Genomic DNA, 19,553 nt, shown 5'->3' with positions numbered 1-19,553 from the left:
ACAGGTCCCGTAAGTGTTTTGAGGAGAGTGCATTAGGGGGTTACACATTTATGTTTGGCACAAGCTAGTAGATAGGCGTGACTTGAGAACACTTGGGAACCAGTGGGGTAATAGTTCCTGGGAGCAACCCTACCCAATTTGTCAGTAGTACTGCAAATAATTTCATGGTGCCCCTCACTCTCAAAATCTAAGATGGGGAAACCCATCTACCCTTATGCAGAGCCTGTGTGCCCACTCAGAGGTAATGAGCACCCCCCTCCACTGTGGTCACTGAAAACCAGTTCAGGGAGAAGTTTCCCTTTCACTGGGTTTGGTGCAAGCCCCACTGGGGAAGAAATCTTAGTTCTTTCCAAGTGTCACCTACCATTTGTTTGTACAGGGCAGACACCTTTTAAGCTAATTAACTTCTTAGGTCCGTTCTAACTGGTCTTAATGAAGGGTTAAGGTCTTTTTCTAAAAGTTACTTTTCCTATATATTTGCTGTGAGATTAGATTTTTATTAAATATTAAACAAATCTTTGAATGGAGTCTGTAGCTGGTATACTTCAAAAGTTCTAGATTAAAGTCTATACTTAGACTTTTCCTATGTAACAGCTACAGCCTAACGAGAGACAATGTCACTTTTGGGCCCAGTCACTAGGGGGACGTATCATTTCATTTTTAATGACATGCATGTTCCACTCTTAAATATTATGGACGCCATTGTGTAAGCAGCAAGGTGCATGTAAAGTATTTAATATTCAAAATGAGGTTTTCCTACCAGTTAAATGGATCATTTTGACAGGTTAGGCAGCAGAGTTCAAGCTGCCGCTGTCAAGCTATACAGATAGGCCTGAAGTTACGTTTTCAGAGTCACTGTAGCGGATGGCACAATGGGTGCTGCGCTCCACAAATGAAATTTAACATTCCCAATAGACAGAGTGCTAACTGTCAGTGTCTCTCTCTTAAGATAAGGTAGCTGGTACACAGCTAGTGTAGGAAGCACTGGGGTGGGTACATGTGGACATGTGATCACACATATGTTAGCACATGTGCAGGATGTGCACATGAGATTACTGGCTTGCACAGCCCAGTATCTGTGCACAGGTAGCCTACCACATAAGGGATCCTACAGGGATTAGTATTGACCTGGAGTAGGCCTCAAATTGTGAGTGGGTATTTATAGTGTAGGTCTGTAGTGCAATAGAAAAGTCTGTGGTGCTTAAACTATATTATTTGTTATAGGCAAACACTGCACTAAAGTGCAGCCTCACCCCACTTAGGCCTACATGATCAAGAAAAGGTATCTATCTAAGGGAAAATGTGTACCCAGAGTGTATAAACAGAGTCCCTGAGATCTTATGTATAATCCTTTGGCACTTTAGGAATACTCATGATTCCCTGGCTTGGCTCACAATCAGATGCCCTACTTCTGTATCCCCCTACTAGGCCAGATTAATCGCTCTGATGCCCATCAGGAGTAACAAAGGCCTCCAAACACACTAGAACCATTAACAGTGACCAGTTCCTGCGAAAGGAAGAGCTGGGGAGGTAATCTGCATATTTTAATTAGTTTGCCACATTGCACCTGGACTGGGACAGCCCAGGCCCCATGAGCAAAGGAGGAAGCTCAGACCTCTGGAGCCAGAGACAGGAGTTTTGGGGCAGGGCTGGAGTGAAGATGTGGAACCTTGGCATTCTAGAACATTTTACCCCTACTTAAAACTCCCTGCACAAGGAAGAGACAGATAAGAAGACATTAAACCTGGGAGTGATGGTGAAAGAATGCCCAGTTGGAAAGAAAAGCCACCTAATGCCCCTGCAAGGATGCACTGAGGGATTTTGACTCCAGATGACCTCAGGACTAGGATGGGTCTCTCTAGAGCCTGTGGCACTGGCCCCCTTATGCCATGGAACTAGTGGGGGACTCTGTAGGGTTCCACTAACACTTTTGTGGACTGGTCCCCAGGGGGACTGAGCAGAGAATAAAGTGCATGGCTCTTTGCTGACTATTGGTAAATTCCACCAGCAAGGGCCAAGCCCCCAGGGGCAGGCGGGCACACACAGTGAATTATTTTGTATTGTGCGGGGATGTGTGTGGCTGCTTCCCTGAGCCTTAGCAACACAAAAGGATGATGGACCGAGTAATGAAAAATGCAAACACTCACCTCCAGTCACAGATCTGTGTTTAATCTATCGTTCTTTTGCTCACCATGCCACCCCAGTTTGAACCCAGCCACATGCAAATCAGTCTTGACCCTGTTCCTCATGGGAACAGTCCAGCCCGAACTGCCAAGTCCAGCCTGAGCCAACATTTAGCCATTGAGGCATCATTGCCTGGGGCCTGACACAAGGATGGATGATCCAGGGACCCCATCCACTGGGACAGAAGAGGAGCTGAATGTCACTTACATCTCCCACCCTGTGATCATGTTTATGAAGAATGCAGGCACACTGCCACTTGCCTCTAGGCAGGAGGAACCATGCTGCTCCTGCCTCTGGCAGGCAGCATTAAGCCAGCTGTTATGCTTCTCCTGAGGTGGAAGCAGAGAAGAGGAGGCCAGCTCCGTGCTGGCACACAAGCTGTGCCAGCAGTGGTACCTGACAAGCTGCAACTGGCATGGGATTTCCGTGTTGCCCTTGCCATAGATGCACACCGAGCACCCCATGGAAGCTGCAGGGACACCCAGGTGCAAGAAGAGCACTGCACAATGCCACAGTTGTCGGAAAAATGAAAATGTGACTGCATGGGCAAAAAACAAATCATCTTGGAGAGGCTCCAAGCTTGTTATTCCATATTCCCTCCCACTGGGCAAAGAAACACCCTACGAGCCTTAACATGGGCCATCACATTTGCATATGTCCTTTTCATGTTGCTCACAGTGCAGTTGCTTCCCAGAATGTTCTTATAAAAACTAACCTACCTGTCCCATGAGATTGAAACCCTGACCCACAGTAGAGGTTTGCCCTGTACTTCAAGCACTCCAGATACTGTAGCTGTTACTCTTGGGCTCTGGTGTGCAGAGACCCCTGTTGGTTTTTCGTACAGCTTTAGTAGTGGTGTATTGAAAATAAAAGATAGACTCTGAGGCACATTCAATTGCTTGTTTACAATGTTGATGGTTAACAGTCAATCAATCAATCAATAAGGAATTTGTAAAGTGCACTACTCACCCATGAGGGTCTCAAGGTGCTGAGGAGGTGGGGGGAGTAGGGGGATGGAGGTGCTGCTACTGCTCGAACAGCCAGGCTTCGAGAAGTTCCCTGAAGGTAATGAAACATTTATTAGTACAGTGAATACTACTGAATGTTGATACTGCCCTTATTGATTTCACTGATGGGTTATAACGTGTTTCATATTGATACTGTCCCTGTTGATTTCAGTGGCATTGCAATGGTTATGTAGAACATGTTGTTGCTTTTACTAGTGTAATGATACTGCAACAAAGGCAATAAACCTGCCCTATAGATAATCACACCCACCCTATAAAATGATAGTATGACTAGTATGCCGCATTTTGACTATACGATTCAGAGCTCATTAGGGGTTGTAGGAAGCTGGCTCTGTATATACTATATCAAAAAGTGATATTGTTGCACAGAGTCCAGGAGTTCCCAAGAGGCTTAACAGAGGCTAAAGTAGATTATTACTAATGCTCTCTTTTGTGGTAGTGTGGTTGAGCAGTTGGGCTTATCAGAGGGTAGCGCAAAGCATTTGTTACACACACACGCACACACGCACACACGCACACACGCACACACTCCAGACCAATGGTTTTTATATAGCAAAAATATTTTCTTCATTTAATTTTAAAACTACAAGATTCAAGTTGCAGGTACTTACTTCAATAGATTCGTATTTCACACATGTATCAACAATACTTTGTTTGAAATCGATAAGTTATACAGTTCTTGAAATAAAGGCAATAATCTGTTTTAAAAATGGACACAGTGCAATTTTCAGAAACAGTTCCTGGGGGAAGAAATGTTAGGTTGTTTTTACAGGTAGGTACAACACTTACAGTTACAGTCTCTGGGTTTTAGGAAGTCCACCAGTTAGGGTTCAAGTTAACCCCAAACACCCTCAACCAGCAACACTGGGCTGGCCGGGTGCAGAGGTCCAAGATTAACAATTTTCAACATGGGCTCCTATGGAGAAAGGAAGTACTCGGAATCAGGCCTGCCTGCAGGTAAGTACCCATGGAGCATTGGAGAGGCCACAAGTAGGTACCAAAAACACACCTTCAGCGGCACAGGGCCGGCTGGGTGCAGGGTGCAAACAGGACGTCGGGTTTCCAATGCTGGTCTATGACGTGACCCTGTGGGTCACTCAGAGGCTGCAGGTGAGGTCCAGGGGGGTGTCTCGGGCACACCACCAGTTGAACAGGAAGGAGGGCCGCCTGCTGAACATGGCTGCACTGGGTGTCAGTTTCCCCAAGGGCAGGGGGCTGCAGGTGCAGTGTGTCCTTTGGCATCTGATATCTTCGTCCAGAGCTTTCGCAGCCAGGGGTGTCCTCAGGATTCCCTTTGCAGGCGTCATTGTGGAAGGGTGGAGAGGTCAACCCAGGGTGGCCACTTGCTCAGAATCACCTGGGGATCCTCTCTAGCCGGTGGGGCCACCTGGACACGGGCCTTGGGTATCGGGTGCAGAGTGGTTAGGACTCATGCATTCAGAGTGAGGCGGGAGTCCTGGGTTGTTGGTTTCTTCTTGGACAGGACCGCTGTCCACAGGAGTTCTTGGTCCTTTTAGGTGCAGGGCAGTCCTCTGGAGCTTGGCAGAGGCCACCGGTCCCACTGGATGCATTGCTGTTCTTTAGTAGGTTCTTTGAAGCAGGATACAGGCCAGTAGGACTGGTGCAAAATCAGTTGTCCTTCTTCTCTTCTGGGGGTTTCAGCTAAGCAGTCCTTATTCTTCTCATAGGTCACCTGCAATCTGGTGAGCTGGGTTCAGGGAAGCCCTTAAATCCTAGATTAAGGGGCATTTAAGGGGTCACCCTCCTTGTGACCCTTGCTTTTGGGGAGGGGGGAACAAATCTGATCCTTTTGGTCCCTGTCCTCCAAACCAAGCTGGAGGATTCTGCAGGGAGGGGGTCACCTCAGCTCTGGACACCTTAGGGATGGTCCTGGTTGGGGTGGTCACTCCTCTCTGTTTTCACTAATTTGACTTGCAGCCAAAAGTGGGGCTTTGTCGGGGAGCTGGCAGCTCCACTAGCTGGAGTGCCCTGGGGCACTGTAATCCGAGGCTTGAGCCTTTGAGGCTCACCAGCAGGTGTTACAGTTCCTGTAGGGGGGAGGTGTGAAGCATCTCCACCCAGGACAGGCTTTGTTTCTGACCGCAAAGTTCACAAAGGCACTAACCCCATGTGGTCAGAAACTTGTCTGAATGTGGCAGGCTGGCACAGACCGGCCAGGCCTACACTAGCAGTTTGGCTAACTTACAGGGGGCATCTCTAAGATGCCCTCTGTGTGCATTTTTCAATAAATCCCACACTGGCATCATTGTGGGTTTATTGTGCTGAGAAGTTTGATACCAAACTTCCCAGTATTCATTGAAGCCATTATGGAGCTGTGGAGTTTGTAATGACAAACTCCCAGACCACAATATGGCTACATTGCACTTACAATTTCCAAGAATAGACTTAGGCACTGTAGGGGCATATTGCTCATGCAGCTATGCCCTCACCTGTGATATAGTGAACCCTGCCTTAGGGCTGGAAGAACTGCTAGAGGAGTGACTTACCTATGCCACAGGCAGTGGTTGGTGGGCATGGCACCCTAAGAGCGGTGTCATGTCGACTTTGTCTTTTTCTCCCCACCCACACACACAGGCTGCAAGGCAGTGTAAATGTGCTGGGTGAGGGGTCCACTAGGGTGGCATAATACATCCTGCATCCCTTAGAGACCTTCCCTGGCTACAGGGCCCTTGGTACCATGGGTAACTTTAACAAGGGACTCAACTGTGTGGCAGGGTTGTGCCGATTGTGGAAACAATGGTTCCGTTTTTGGGAAAGAACATTGGTACTGGTTAGCAGGATCCTAGCCCAGTTTTAATCAAAGTTGACATCAACACTAGGCAAAATGTGGGGGAGAGGGGTAACCATGCCAACAGTGGCACTCCCCTCTCCCCCCCCAAAAAACAAAAGAGGATGAGACTAACCTTTCCCAAGAGAGTCCTTATTGTCTAAGTGGAAGAACCTGGAAAGGTCATCTGCATTGGCATGGGCAGTCCTAGGTCTCTGTTCCACTACAAAGTCCATTCCCTGTAGGGATATGGACCACCTCAAAAGTTTAGGGTTCTCACCTTTCATTTGCATCAGCCATCTGAGAGGTCTGTGGTCAGTTTGAACAACAAAGTGAGTACCAAACAAGGATGGTCTCATCTTTTTCAGGGACCAAATCACCGCAAAGGCCTCCCTCTCAATGGCCCTCCAGCACTGCAGGGGAATAACCTCCTGCTAATGAAAGCGACAGGCTGGTCAAGGCCATCATCAATGGTTTGGAATAGGACGCCTCCTATCCCATGGTCAGAAGCATCTGTCTGCACAATGAACTGCTTAGAATAACCAGGGGCTTTAAGAACTGGTGCTGAGCACATTGCTTCTTTCAGGGTGTCAAAGGTCTTTTGACAGTCAAGAGTCCAGTTTACCTTCCTTTGAATCTTTTTTGGGGTCATTTCAGTGAGGGGAGTCACAATGGACACATATCCTACTGGTCTGCATGTTGCTCTGGCATAATCTGTATTTCAGAAGGGGATGTGCATGGGTCTGTAGCCCCTTCTGTAACACCAAAGAACTTTCTGTGTTGAAAGCAGGCACACATGCCTGTTGTGCCCCAGGACACTGAGGGTGATTCTGTCCAAGGTGCTTTTGGGGCCCAATTGCCTTATATGCAGGGGCAAAGAAACTACAAGACGTGTACATCCTAGAGAGCGTGTGGTCAAATTATGTTGCTGTGCTCTATGCATTTAACGTGTGATCATAATACTGTGGAATTGTCTTATGTGTATGAACTTGCTATTTCAACACCCTTTCCTGCACCCTGCACCCTCGGTTTATCGGATCAGTCAACTTTATTGCAACAACAATAATGCAAACACACAATATAATGTATATGTGAATAAAACACAAAAATACCTAGTGATCTGAAATTTATTACGATGACTGTCAGGTGATGATCTGAAATCAGTGATTGTGTTCCCCCACATGAAATACTTTGGTTCAAAACAGACCTTGGCAGCCACTGGGGGGAAAATTGTACTATTGATTGAGCATGCCACAAATGTGATGGTCTGATTTTAGGGTATCAGTTCCTCCTGCTCCCTGACCTTTATCTCTCTAAAAGTAGAAGGGCATATTTACATGAGCGTTATCCTAACATTTAGTTCATTCTAACATACACCGGGGTCTCTAGGATTGTTTGACAGTATATTCTTGCAAAGGTGGCACTTTAAAAAAAAAATAACTATTTTCCTAAACATTATTTACAATGTTTTACAAACATTATTTCAGTTATTGCATTTGTTAAATGTCCATATATTTTTATATTAATTCATTAGCTTATGTTTCAACATTATGGTGGCACATTTTCAGTAGGATATAAAGCTAATCCTAAGGCCTGACCAGCCAGACCCTTGCTGCAGGCTTGTTCAGTGTCACAACTTATTACATAAGTAGCTTTACAACATCATGAGCACCAGGAATGCTATGTCTTAATCACAGGATTGCTATCTTTACCACACATGCCTTTACCACGCACAAACTACCAAAACGTTCAGGGTTATCTGTCTAGCAGGGATGGAGAAAAAGGGGGTGTCACAACATGCAATTTCCCCGTGCAATTTCCATAGGCATTTTTTAATGTTCTACAGCCAAAACAGCCGCACAGAATTACACCAAAAAGCTAGACCTTTACCCAGAAAGCATGCTTTTGGTGATTTGGTGTAAATTGGTGCAGCTGCTTTTGATACATTAAGGTTCAGAATTTATTGAGAACTGGGCCATTGGGCTGAAATTCAATAACTCAAGCCTTCCAGTTGGCTGAGGAGGCTTTTTCAGAATGATCGCTCTGATTAGCTAGCCTCAACATGAAAATAAATGCTTCAATGCCCATCAATGGACTTAAGGACATTTTTGAAAAAGGACAAAAAATAGTAGGCTATGAGTGACCTGACCCCCTAGCCCTTGTGAGACCATCTGAGCTCAAAATTAAACAAAAGAAATTGGGGATCACTGCAATCCTGCAGGGCTCCTGAGGGATTTAGAGGGACCCCTGAGGAACTCCTAAGTGAGTGTTCAAAACACCCCTGAGAGTTCTGTGATACTCTTGAGGGACTGGGAAACTCAATTGCAAATAATGTGGTTTGGATACCTTTAGAGGATTGTCCTCCCAGGAGACCCTGCAACCACCTCCCTCTATGCATGCATGAAGGCCATGCATGGTGGGGCTTTGGAGGCCAGCTGCAAATTGGGTAAGGAAATACAAATCTTACCTTATGTTAAAGAAACCATAGAAATTCACTGAAATAAACAAAGTAAAATTGGTGTTATAGTTAGATATGGTAATATCTTACTTTTTGTTGAAAACCCCTCAGAATTTCACTGCAAAAACAATGGTTAAAGTAACATTACAGTTAGGTGAAATCACAGTTAAATCATAACATTTTCAACTCTATAAACCACTGAAATTCAGCAGCAATAATTTCCGGAACTAACTAGAACTTGTGCCCCCACCATGCTCTGCTTATGACCTCACAGATTGCATCACTCATGACATACTCAATTACATCATCAATGACAACACTGAGCATGGTGGGCCCCTGTTTTTAATTTACTCCTAAAAACTCTTTAACATAACCCACCTCTAAGTCCTAAAATCACCCATACCTCCTTTTACCACTACCCACACCTAAAACATAAAATTAATTTTGCCTCCCTTTACCAATGCTAAAATTACCCTTACCTCCTTTCACCATTGCCCACCTCTAAACCCTAAAAGTACCCTTACCACCCATTACCACTGCCCACCACTAAATCCTCAATTCACCCTTCCCTCTCTTTACCACTATGCATCCTTAAACCCTAAAATTAACCTGCACGCCCTTCACCACTACCCAACCCTTTAAAAAAAAATCACATCATATTTATGAGATTAAAAAAATACTTACCTGCATGGCAAAGACATGCATGATAAAGCCACAAATACTTACCTGCATTGGACTAACCTGCATGGTAAAGGGATTGTGTGGTAAAGAGATGGTGGAATATCTCCAAAAATAACCTGTATCATCTCCTAATCCTCCCATTGTTGAGATTAAAATAACTGTATGCAATTTAAATCAACAATGTTAGCGCTGAGGCCCACCAAATTATGTAAATTGAGCTGATCTGCCATTATACTGGGCACCAATTTTAAGGCGGTCGTTACAAGTCTCGTGGTTACTTGACCACCAGGCTCGCGGTGGGGGTCAGACTGCCACCAATGTCAAGGTCCACATTATGACTACAGTGGCCGTGCCGCGGTCGGACTACCAGGATTAGTTGTCCCGGGGTCTGGCGGTTGTGGGGGTCCTAATCCGCCAGGGCAGCACTGCAAGCAGCTCTGCCCTGAGGATTACGACCTCATTCTCCACCAGCAATTCCTTGGCGGTAACACTGCCATGAAAAGGCTGGTGAGGAACGGGTGCAGGGGCATGGGCAGTCCTGGGGCCCCCCTGGCCAGCCCGACAGTGAACATTGTGAGGGTGCTGGTGCACCCTGCATCCTACAGCATTGCTGCCAGCTCGATTACAAGCCAGAGGCAATGCTGGAGGGTGTTTCTCACTAGGCCAGCGGGCAGAAACTCAGGTTTCCATCCACCAACCTAGTGGGAGACTAGTAATGGGCCTGGCGGGGAGGTAGCCACTATGGCAGCAACCTCCCCCTTGGAAGTTTGGCCGGCAGGCAAAACCGTCTGTTAAACTTGTAATCAGGCCTTAAATATGTGCATGGATGCACATTCGAGAAGGACTGCACAAGTTCAGACTGAGCAATAAAGCATGCACATAGTACATCAGAGTGCACTGTTATGGATATCAGAGAAACATTTTGGTATTCTTTGGATAATGTATGGATAGCCTAGTCAAGAGAAAGTAAAATTGTTTGGGCACGATTTCATTTAACTCAAGAGTGATCAGGACATGCATGCTGTGATATGTCAATTACCTACATCAAGTGTTTTGTTTCAAACAAGCTGATTGTGAGCTACTAATAGCTAGCAGGCTGTCACTGAATAGCTCGATCAACAGGCTTGAAAATATACAGCTGCCCATCTGATAAGGCAGCTATTTAAAACAAAGTGCACCTTTTTGTGAGGATTCCAACCCTGACAGTGCTGGTTGATGCAGTCTACCCTAATTTTGAAAAAATCTGTAGCTGCTACTTTTCTTCCTTTGATTCTTGAATCCCAGTCCTTCTCTCTGTTTTTTCCTTTGCTTCATTTCTTCCTTTCTTTTTTTGATTTCTTTTATTTCCCCATTTGTGAGTTCAGTCTTTCTTAACTTCTCCTTTTTTCTCTCTTTTCTCTTTCTCCCGGTATTTTGTACACTACTTCATTATTTTCCTACTTCTTTCTTTCCCTCCTTGTTATTAGTTTTTAGTTTATTTCAGTTTTTCTTCAGGTCTTTCTTTTTAGTTTAAGAATGCTTTGTTGAAAAGATTTAACAAGAAGGGCAGTATATTGTAACAAGACTAATACCTATAACAAAATTGAAATACAGAGATGTACAGTATAATATACATTAGTAAACAATGCATATATCTCAATAATCTATGTAGCAATAAAGAAAAGAAAATAGGACGTTACCTTAGCAATATTGCATTTTTGTTTTTTTTTAATTTTTGTTTATTAGGAGAGAAGACTGCCACCAATGTGAAGGTCCACCCATCCCCACCCAGAAGGAGATTTTCAGTTGGGCATGACAGAAGAATGTGGGAAATGTGTTCCGAGAATTCCGCGTCTATGCCAGTAGGGTCATATACATTATGCCAGAAAAACTGAGTGTTGGTAATGAAAAGATGAGTTAGGAGCCATCTCCCATTTTCATCCCTCTCGACCTTATCTAAAATCAGGAAAGCCATTTATGAAATAGGGTGACAACTCTGTTTTTGTTCTGCTTTGCTGGAGAACAGTAGACATGACCTACCCATTGCCTTTTCAAAGAATTGATATGCACTTTTAAGTTTTACATGCCCTGGAAGGGAAAAACTAACTTAATTTTTCACTACTGCAAGTCCTATCTCTCCCATTGGGTAACATTGGAGTTACTGCATTACATTTTATAAGTACAATTTTCAAATGGAAGAAGGTGCTCAGATCATGTTTGGTGGCTTTGGAATTGTAATGAAAAACGCTAACTTATGGTGAAACTGGATTTTAAATTACAATTTTGAAAATGGCACTTGTAGAAAGTTGGCATTTTCCTGCTTTATCCATTTAGTGCCTGCCACCTGTCTCTGATCACATAACTGGGTATAGCTGACAGTTTGGCTTTCTGTATTCCTCCTAGATAGCCACATGCAATACCGAGCTTAGGTGTGCTTGGATGGGCCATCACTGGCAGGGTGGGAGGTAGGAGCTGGGCTCAGCCCCACTTGCATTTGAAAAGACTGTGTCCTGCCTCCACACTGTCACAAGGACTCTTGTATCTCTACAAGACGACTGGATTTAGGGGCAGCTGCACCTCTGCTTGTAAGAGACTGAGTCATTCCTACACAAGTTGGCAACTGTCGGCCCAGTTCTTCCTGCTTTCTAGCAGTACCTCACCAAAAATTGAATAGTGAAGGTGATTTCTGGCAGCCTAGTGCATGGACTCAGAAATCCTCTCAGGGAAATCGCGTTGCAACAAGTCTTACCATTTTCTCTCATTAGAAATGAGTCTCTTACACACATACAGGCAAGAAAGAAGATGCAGGATAGATTTCAATACATTTATGAAAAGACTGCAATATAGGATAAAATACATAAGCTGCAATGAGTTAGGACAATGACAAGAGACAGAATCAGCATTGTAAGAATAAGTGATGTGAATATGAACAAGTCCAACATTTTGCAACAAACATCAATATACAAAATTCTTCCCTAAAGTGTATTTTATGGCATAATGAGAGCAAGGCGTGCTAAACCCAAGCTACCCAAGCCATGTCCATGAGAAGCGCCCCAAACCCTATTACAAGTTTGGCATCCAGTCTCCAAATCCGGCTTTGTAGAGGCACAAAGGCTGAGGTCTGACAATACAATAAGTACATTAGTGATAATGACTCTTTCACGGAATGGCAACTGTTTATAAAATAAAACATTTCTTCTAAAATGCAAGAATTGCAAGCAGTGCTAAAATGAATAAACATGAATAATAAAACAGACCATGCTTATCTAGGTAAAAGGGCACAGACCTGCAAGCCGAGGCTAAGTTAAACTCCTCTGTCCAAGCAACTAAGAATTATCTACAACAACACAAAGGTCTGGATATCCCTGTAGTTAGTCTGGAACCAGAGCCAGGAAAGCATGGTGCCTGTACACTTCAAAGGCATCCATCTAGAAGCTTCTTCCACTTGAAAGGCACAACTGGGTGTAAATACTGGACCTCAGACACCAACTCTTCAGTACAGTTTTGTACCTGTGGATACTATGCCAGGAATAAGGATTGCTGTGCTGCTGAAAGGACTGACACTCTGCTGGGCTGCTGCTCCGAAGGACTGCAACCTTGCTGTGCTGTCTTGCTACTTGCTGCTCTCTTGCATGGGTGAGAACGACTGGACCTGCATATCTTGATCCAAAATCCAGAGTGACTCCAAGGGCTAGTTTGCTGCTCTCCTGATCAGAAGTCTCAGGGACACAACAGACTTCAAATAAACTGGAAACCAGCACCTGGACCCTACCATCTGTGAGTTCTGCCTTCCCAAGTGGTGCCACCCCAGTCCTAGACTTTTGAAGTAGGCCTGAAGGTGCTTCTGCAAAGCCCAGCTGTGATCCTCATTGGAACCGATGCAAAACAATGCATTGTAAAGCACCTCAAAGCCTTGCTGCACAGCTGCTAGCCTCACTGAACTTATGCAGAGAGATGCAAAACTTTGTCACACAGCTGCTAGTTTTATAGGAATTGCCTCAGTGACTCAAAGCCCTGCAAAGCCTCACCAGAAACTTCACTGGAACGAATGACAGAAGATGCCCAGTCTCGCAAAGCAATGCAGCTCAGTCCTCCCGCCAGTATTTAGGGTACTGTGTACAGAGGGCCTATGTGGGTCCCTGTAGGCGTTCTACACTCCATCATGGTCAGCCTGAACTTGTAACTTTGTCCCTGTGAGAGGATGGTTCTGACTACCTGGTCCGGCTTGATTTTTTGCATTTAGATCACCTTGTTTTTGATCTTTTAGTGAAGGGGCCTCATAGTTTGGGACTTACCCGCAGTAAACTCATGGTAAAATGGACTGCACATGTTTACTGCTGGTGCTGCCTTGTTAAGCAAGGGCTGATGTGATACAGCAATGGTACCAGGCCCAGGGGTAGTTACCCATGAGCACACACGTGTAAACCTGCATGTGGGCTATGCAGGTAGGATTCCTTTTGTACGCATCCCAAGAACTGCACCTAGGTAGCAGTGGGTGGTGACTTGTAGTAGGCCTTATGAGATGGGTGTACACATGTGAGGGATAGTCAGTGTGCTTACTGTCTTCATTGTAGTAACACTCCATTAAATGTCCATGGGAAATGCTGGCATTTACTGCAGTTCCCTAGGGTCCACAGACTTCAGAGTCGCACCAATGTACAATGTAACCTGTATGAAAAGAATTAATATCTTTACAGCTTATGGCTCATCCAGGAATGTCATTGTTCTCTAATTCAGCTCAGAAACTGGGCAAATTACTGCTCTGTCCAGCTGCAGGAGCAGGGCTTTGCATCAATCAGCCAACTGTCATTCCTTGCCAGGAACTAGGCCTGCCCAAGATCCTCAACAAAGAAGGGCTCCTAGGAGGAATTGCTAGGAGAGGCCCTGGCAGGGAGCAGGGCTGAGTCTCTCAGAGCACATGTGGCAACTTATACCTGGACAATGCCATTTTGAGCTATCCCAGAACACTGCAAGAAGGTTGGGACAGGGGTGGAGAAGTGATGTGCACATCAGGATAGGCCAGAGGGGCAGCTCTGCTGGACACTTCGGCCCCCACTTAAAAGATCTTGCACAAAGGGAAAGAGTTCTCTCTAGGATGTGCTTCTCTGCAAAACACAAAGACTAAAGATGGATGTCATGGACACCTGGAAAGAAGAACCCCCTGACTGTTGACTGGGGAAAGGACTCTTCCACCTGAGGACCAGTTGGGGAAAAGACTGAGCTCTGGTACAAGGAGAGCACACTGCCAAGGTGAAAGGAAGGCACCCAGATGAAAGGCTGGTCAGGGAGTCAGTGGGGCTGGCTCTCCACCAAGTTGGGAGCCTTCTAGGCTAGGGGCCCTAAAAGAAAGTGCCCCAGGTGGCAAGAGCTCACGGAGCTCAAGATATAACCTGGAGAAGTTGTGGCAAACTTGACCTTAGACAGCTCTGGCGACAAAGCAGGTGGGGCTCTGCCACTGATTCCACTGAGGCCCCCAGGTGGGCCTGGGCCCGGGAATTGCCCCTAACAAGATCAGAGCCGGGGAGCGCCATTATATTGTCCTGGAGAAAAAACCTGTGTGAGGGAGCACCATCACGCTGAATCTATGATGAAAAGGTAGAGGCCCAGGACCCCATCCCTGGGCCCCCTATGTGAGAAGCATAGTCAGGGAGTGTGGTTAGCCTAGTGTGGGAGGGGCCACTGCTGAAGACAAGCCGAGGACTGCAGTTGTGCTCCCTGTGAAGCAGTAGACGGGGCCAGAGCATCAGCCATTGCGTTCTCTGTGAATATATGTCCAGAGGTTACAGGGGCCAAGGACCCCATCCCTGGGCCCCTGTTGCCAAAGATTGGTGGGGGGGTACCTTTGCACTTCCCTATGTGGCCAGGCCGGCCTCTGGTGGAATCACGCCTGCCCGCCGGGGTGGGCAGACAGAAGAAGTGGAGGCGGAGAAACACTGGCATGTTTTCCCACGCAGTTGCCTCCTCCTGGTCTGCCCGCAGGAGTGGGCAGATCACTAGCCAGTTCAGAAATGTCTACCCGCAGGAGTGGGCAGACCACAGCAGAGTGCTGCCTCCTGCAGCAGTACTGGAGTGTGCTGGTCATACGGGGAGCTAGCAGGAGTGGCCTGGGGTGGGCTTCCTGCACCGCTCCCCAATGAGTCCTATCTGGTGTGGGGGCAAGCAGTGGCATGCTAGAAAGCAGTGGAGTGGCTCTTCCCAGAGCAGTGACAGAACCACTAGTTAAGTATGCATTCTCCAGGAGGAGTGCCCCATTGTACCCTGAAGGGCCTGGCCCATGGATCCAAGTCTTTAGTCAAAAACTGCATGTTTTGGGCTTGTGGTGGCCCCAGGAGGATGGGATCACCACCAACACCAGACAAATGGATAGGGGGAACTGAAGGAGGAGAACAGCCTTCCTCCAAAAAATTTACCAAATGTCCCCACCCTCTGTTTCAGAGGACTAACCCGTCAAGGGTTCAAAAGTGTTTACAAGCCTAGTCCCAGCTGGAACTTTTGTTTCAGGGTGGTGGAAATGCACCCTCTAGGGTGAAGATCATGGCTGCAGTTCTTGTGGCCTGAATGGTGATAACAACTGATTGTTATAATGGTAAACACCCTCTAGGGGTGAAAGGCTGTAATTACAGGTGTTTTTACAGAAATAGAGTCCTTTAGGGACTGTGGTTAAAGTGCAGCACTTTATGTTGAATGTGCTTAAAAACGTATGGCTGCAGCGTTGTGGCCAATGATATGACATGTGTAGGGTCATATGAAAAGGCACCCTCTGGGGGTGAAAGATGGTACTACCAATGTTTAACATCCAAGTGATCTCCTTTAGGGACTGTGTCAACTGTGCACCATTTGTATGTTGAATGATTCAATGTGAAATATGATGAACTTTTGCCCACACCCTGTGGTTAGACTGAGTAGATCATGCCGAGAGTAATCAAAACGGCACAAATCATTCCAACATGCCTATACCTGTTTTTTGTTTTTGCATATTTGAGTAATGAGACTAACAGCTACTAATGCTCAAAGTAGATGTACTTTATTGCCAGTATTAGGTGCTCTCGCTCTAAGTTACAGTCAAAATATTGCATTGGAATACAAGTGAATGTTTTGCCATGAGGGTTGATGGTTTATATCCCCCTTTAGGAGAGACAAGAATGATTATGCAATGTCATCCAAAAGTAATTCCATCAACTTGAGTATATTTGTAAATTGTTGCATAGTATTGAGTAGTGTGTGTGTGTGTGTGTGTGAATAAATGTAATTTTACTTTATCAAAAGAAACAGAACAGACTGGACAATCATTTATTGAGTGTTATTCTTGTGTGCTTGTGAATGATGATTACTAGACCACACCACCTCCCTTGAGTATGTCTTAGACTGCTCGGCAACGCTACTCTGAGAGTCAAGCGCTACAATGGGGTGTTTGGTTCCCAGTGGTGATTGAGTGCAGACCCATGACTTGTGCAGGCCAAACGACTAATGGCCCACCCTCCAACAGTTGCGGTGCGGTGTGACCGGATAACCACAGTTGGTACTTTGTGCTTTTTTTTGCTATTTTCTTTAAAGTTGCTCATCTCTGGTTCTGCTGGTTGGATTTTTGTTGTTTTGGTCTTTTTATTGCAAATCACTCTGTTTGTGTGGAATATTTTGTATGTGGTGTTTTCAACGTACTACTGTTTGAAGTGTTGCACAAAGTACTTTACACATTGCCTCTAAGTTAAGCCTGACTGCTCTGTGCCTAGCTACCAGAAGGTTGAACACAGTTTTATTTAGGGTTGGCTCTTGCCTCCCCCTAGTGAGGACTGTGGTTGCTGCTTAACAAGGGTTCACACCCCAGTCAACCAACAACCCAATTTGTCACAGCTCTGTACTATTAAAATTGCATGCTCCATGTAGCAGGAATGGTGTATTCTAGAGGAATGTTTAAGTTATTTGGCACCTGTGAGCATTTTTTCAATCCGTATTGTAGGCAGCGATTCACAACCTTTACAATGTCCTCACTTTTAAATAAATAATTTAGCTCAGGATGTTATCCAGGCAAATTTGCTTCTCAGTTCCAGATTTAAGAAAACTCATGTTGACAGCAGGAGATTTCCAGTACTCCCTCCCCCCCCCCCCAAAAGCTTGGAGCAATCTGCCTGCAACTCTTTGCAGCATTACTTATCTTACCGCACTCTGATAATACTGCAAAATGCATGTGTCCTCAAACTAAAGGCCTGATTTTAGGCCTGGGAGGATGGCTTACCAAAGGACATAAAATCTGCCACCCTGACTGACTGTAATCTATTCTGATTATTCTGATTAGAGATGACCGTTTGCCCAGTAATCATCTCTCTATGCTGAGAGAAACTGCTGTCATCGGTGTCTTTTCGGGCCAGCCACCGACTGGGCAAGGGTGAGGGTTGCCTGCTGGTCACTGCTGCACTGGTGGTCGGTTCTTCACAGGCCTGGGGGCTGCGATATGAGAGGATTTGGCTCTGAGGATCAGGTCTCTGTATTGTTTTCTCACTTTGCAGAGCTTAGTCATACTCAGGAAATATGATGCTTTTCTTAATTCTTTCTCATATTTTCTGATTAGCTTTTGTTCTTCATAAAGAACTAAGGCTTCGAGGGTTTTGGTCTGGATAATTTGCGCTTCAGAGGTGCACATTTGTCAATAAGTGATTACATGCAGGAGTAGAACTTGCCACTGGTCTTGTTTATGTCAAGATGAGGTGTGCCCGCAATTAAGGTGGGATAGGCCATGATGGCCATGGCTTCTTTGTCAAGGTTAGATGTGTCTCTAAACCATATTTTTGGTATAAGAGCCAGTTAGAAAGAACAGAATCTGCATTTGATCAGACTAGTCAACTAGAATGAGGTCATATGCCTTTAGGTAGGGGTAATTGGAGATTTTCAGATCCAGAATGGCACCTTTGTGTGTGTAGGTTTATGACAGTGTTGTTGACGATCATTGGCATTAGGGTGGCATTACTAATATTGTTACCTTGATGAGAGGGGCACCAACACTATGGGGGTTATCACAACTTTGGAGGAGGTGGTAATTCGTCCCAAAAGTGACTGTAAAGTGACGGATATACCACCAGCCGTATTACGAGTTCCATAGGATATAATGGACTCGTAATACGGCTGGTGGTATATCCGCCACTTTACCGTCACTTTTGGGACGGATTAACACCTCCTCCAAAGTTGTAATAACCCCCTATGGCCTTAGTGCCTTAGTGTATTACCGAAGTAGAGTCATTCCAAATTGATCAAGAGTTTTTACAGGTTGCTGCTCACAGCCCTGCCTGATGCACTGAGGAGATCACTGTTGATAATCTTGGATGTGATGGGCACTAATGTAATCTTTCCTGACATGGCCACAATTACAACACTAATAAAATTAGTTCAGGATAATATTCATTGAGCATCGGTAGATATTATTACAGAAAAAGTCAGAGACACCTACTTTAGGGAAATACATCTTGCAGAAGTTATGCAAATACATATTTCAGATGGTGAATTGTCACCAACTGTAAGCAAAGCATGTGTATCAGAGTCTAGATATTTGTTCTCCCTAAGAATCTGTAAAGGGTTCTTGCCATGCTAGGGTCACCAAATTGAAGTGCGCCACCCTGTCTATGGCAGTCCTTCACAGAGATCTCTGGTGGCAGATCAGCCTCCCTAGGTGAGTTAGCTCATTCATCTCTCTTTATGGTGGATTCTCCACCAAACCTTTGAAGACCCGATAATGGAGCTTAGTAAATGAACACTGGTGGCATATCCCCTATCTTGAAAATGTTAAATAGGGTGGTCCTGTATTTAGCAGATTTAGCATTTACATTCTGTCCATGTAACCACTATGAAGGGCTTAAAATGTCAAATGCCTGTTTCTTCATAATTTTGCATAACAGGATTTCCTTACCTGCAAATGGCACTGTGAACGTAAGTTTACAAATGGGAGTTGTAGGATAATGCCACTGTTGGCATGGTTACCCCCTAACTGTTTGCCTTTTGTTGATGCCAGCTTTTATTGAAAGTGTTCTGGGACCCTGCTAACCAGGCTCCAGCACCAGTGTTCTTTCCCTAAAACTGTACCTTTGTCTCCACAATTGGCATGACCCTGGCACACAGTTAAGTCCTTTGTAAAAGGTACCCCTGGTACCAAGGGCCCTGTGGCCAGGGCATGTATTATGCCACCCTGGGGACTCCTCACTCAGCACAAGCACAGTGCCTCACAGCTTGTGTGTGCTGGTGAGGAGAAAAAGACCAAGTCGACATGGCACTCCCCTCAGAGTGCCATGCCTACAACCTACTGCCTGTGGCATAGGTAAGCCACCCCTCTCGCAGGACTTACAGCCCTAAGGCAGGGTGCACTATACCACAGGTGAGGGCATAGCTGCATGAGCACTACGCCCCTACAGTGTCTAAGTCAATTCTTAGACATTGTAAGTGCAGGGTAGCC

The 19,553-nt window shown here is 45.5% G+C and overlaps 1 protein-coding gene across 7 annotated transcripts in view; it reads left to right on the top strand.

The window, feature by feature from the left end:
* The window catches only part of APBA2 (amyloid beta precursor protein binding family A member 2), a 1,150,852-nt gene that overhangs the window by 451,372 nt on the left and 679,927 nt on the right, over positions 1–19,553 (top strand). For 2 of the 7 annotated variants that reach the window (XM_069222388.1, XM_069222385.1), the window contains exon 4: positions 10,865–10,980. The exons of the other annotated variants lie outside the window; for them this stretch is intronic. The gene's annotated coding sequence lies outside the window, so the exon portion shown is untranslated. The remainder of the gene's footprint in view (positions 1–10,864; positions 10,981–19,553) is intronic. 7 annotated transcript variants of the gene reach the window in all.

This window comes from Pleurodeles waltl, chromosome 3_1 (genome assembly GCF_031143425.1).
Source record: "Pleurodeles waltl isolate 20211129_DDA chromosome 3_1, aPleWal1.hap1.20221129, whole genome shotgun sequence".
In the NCBI taxonomy this organism is placed as follows: domain Eukaryota; kingdom Metazoa; phylum Chordata; class Amphibia; order Caudata; family Salamandridae; genus Pleurodeles; species Pleurodeles waltl.
This window is presented reverse-complemented; position numbering and strand designations above follow the sequence as displayed.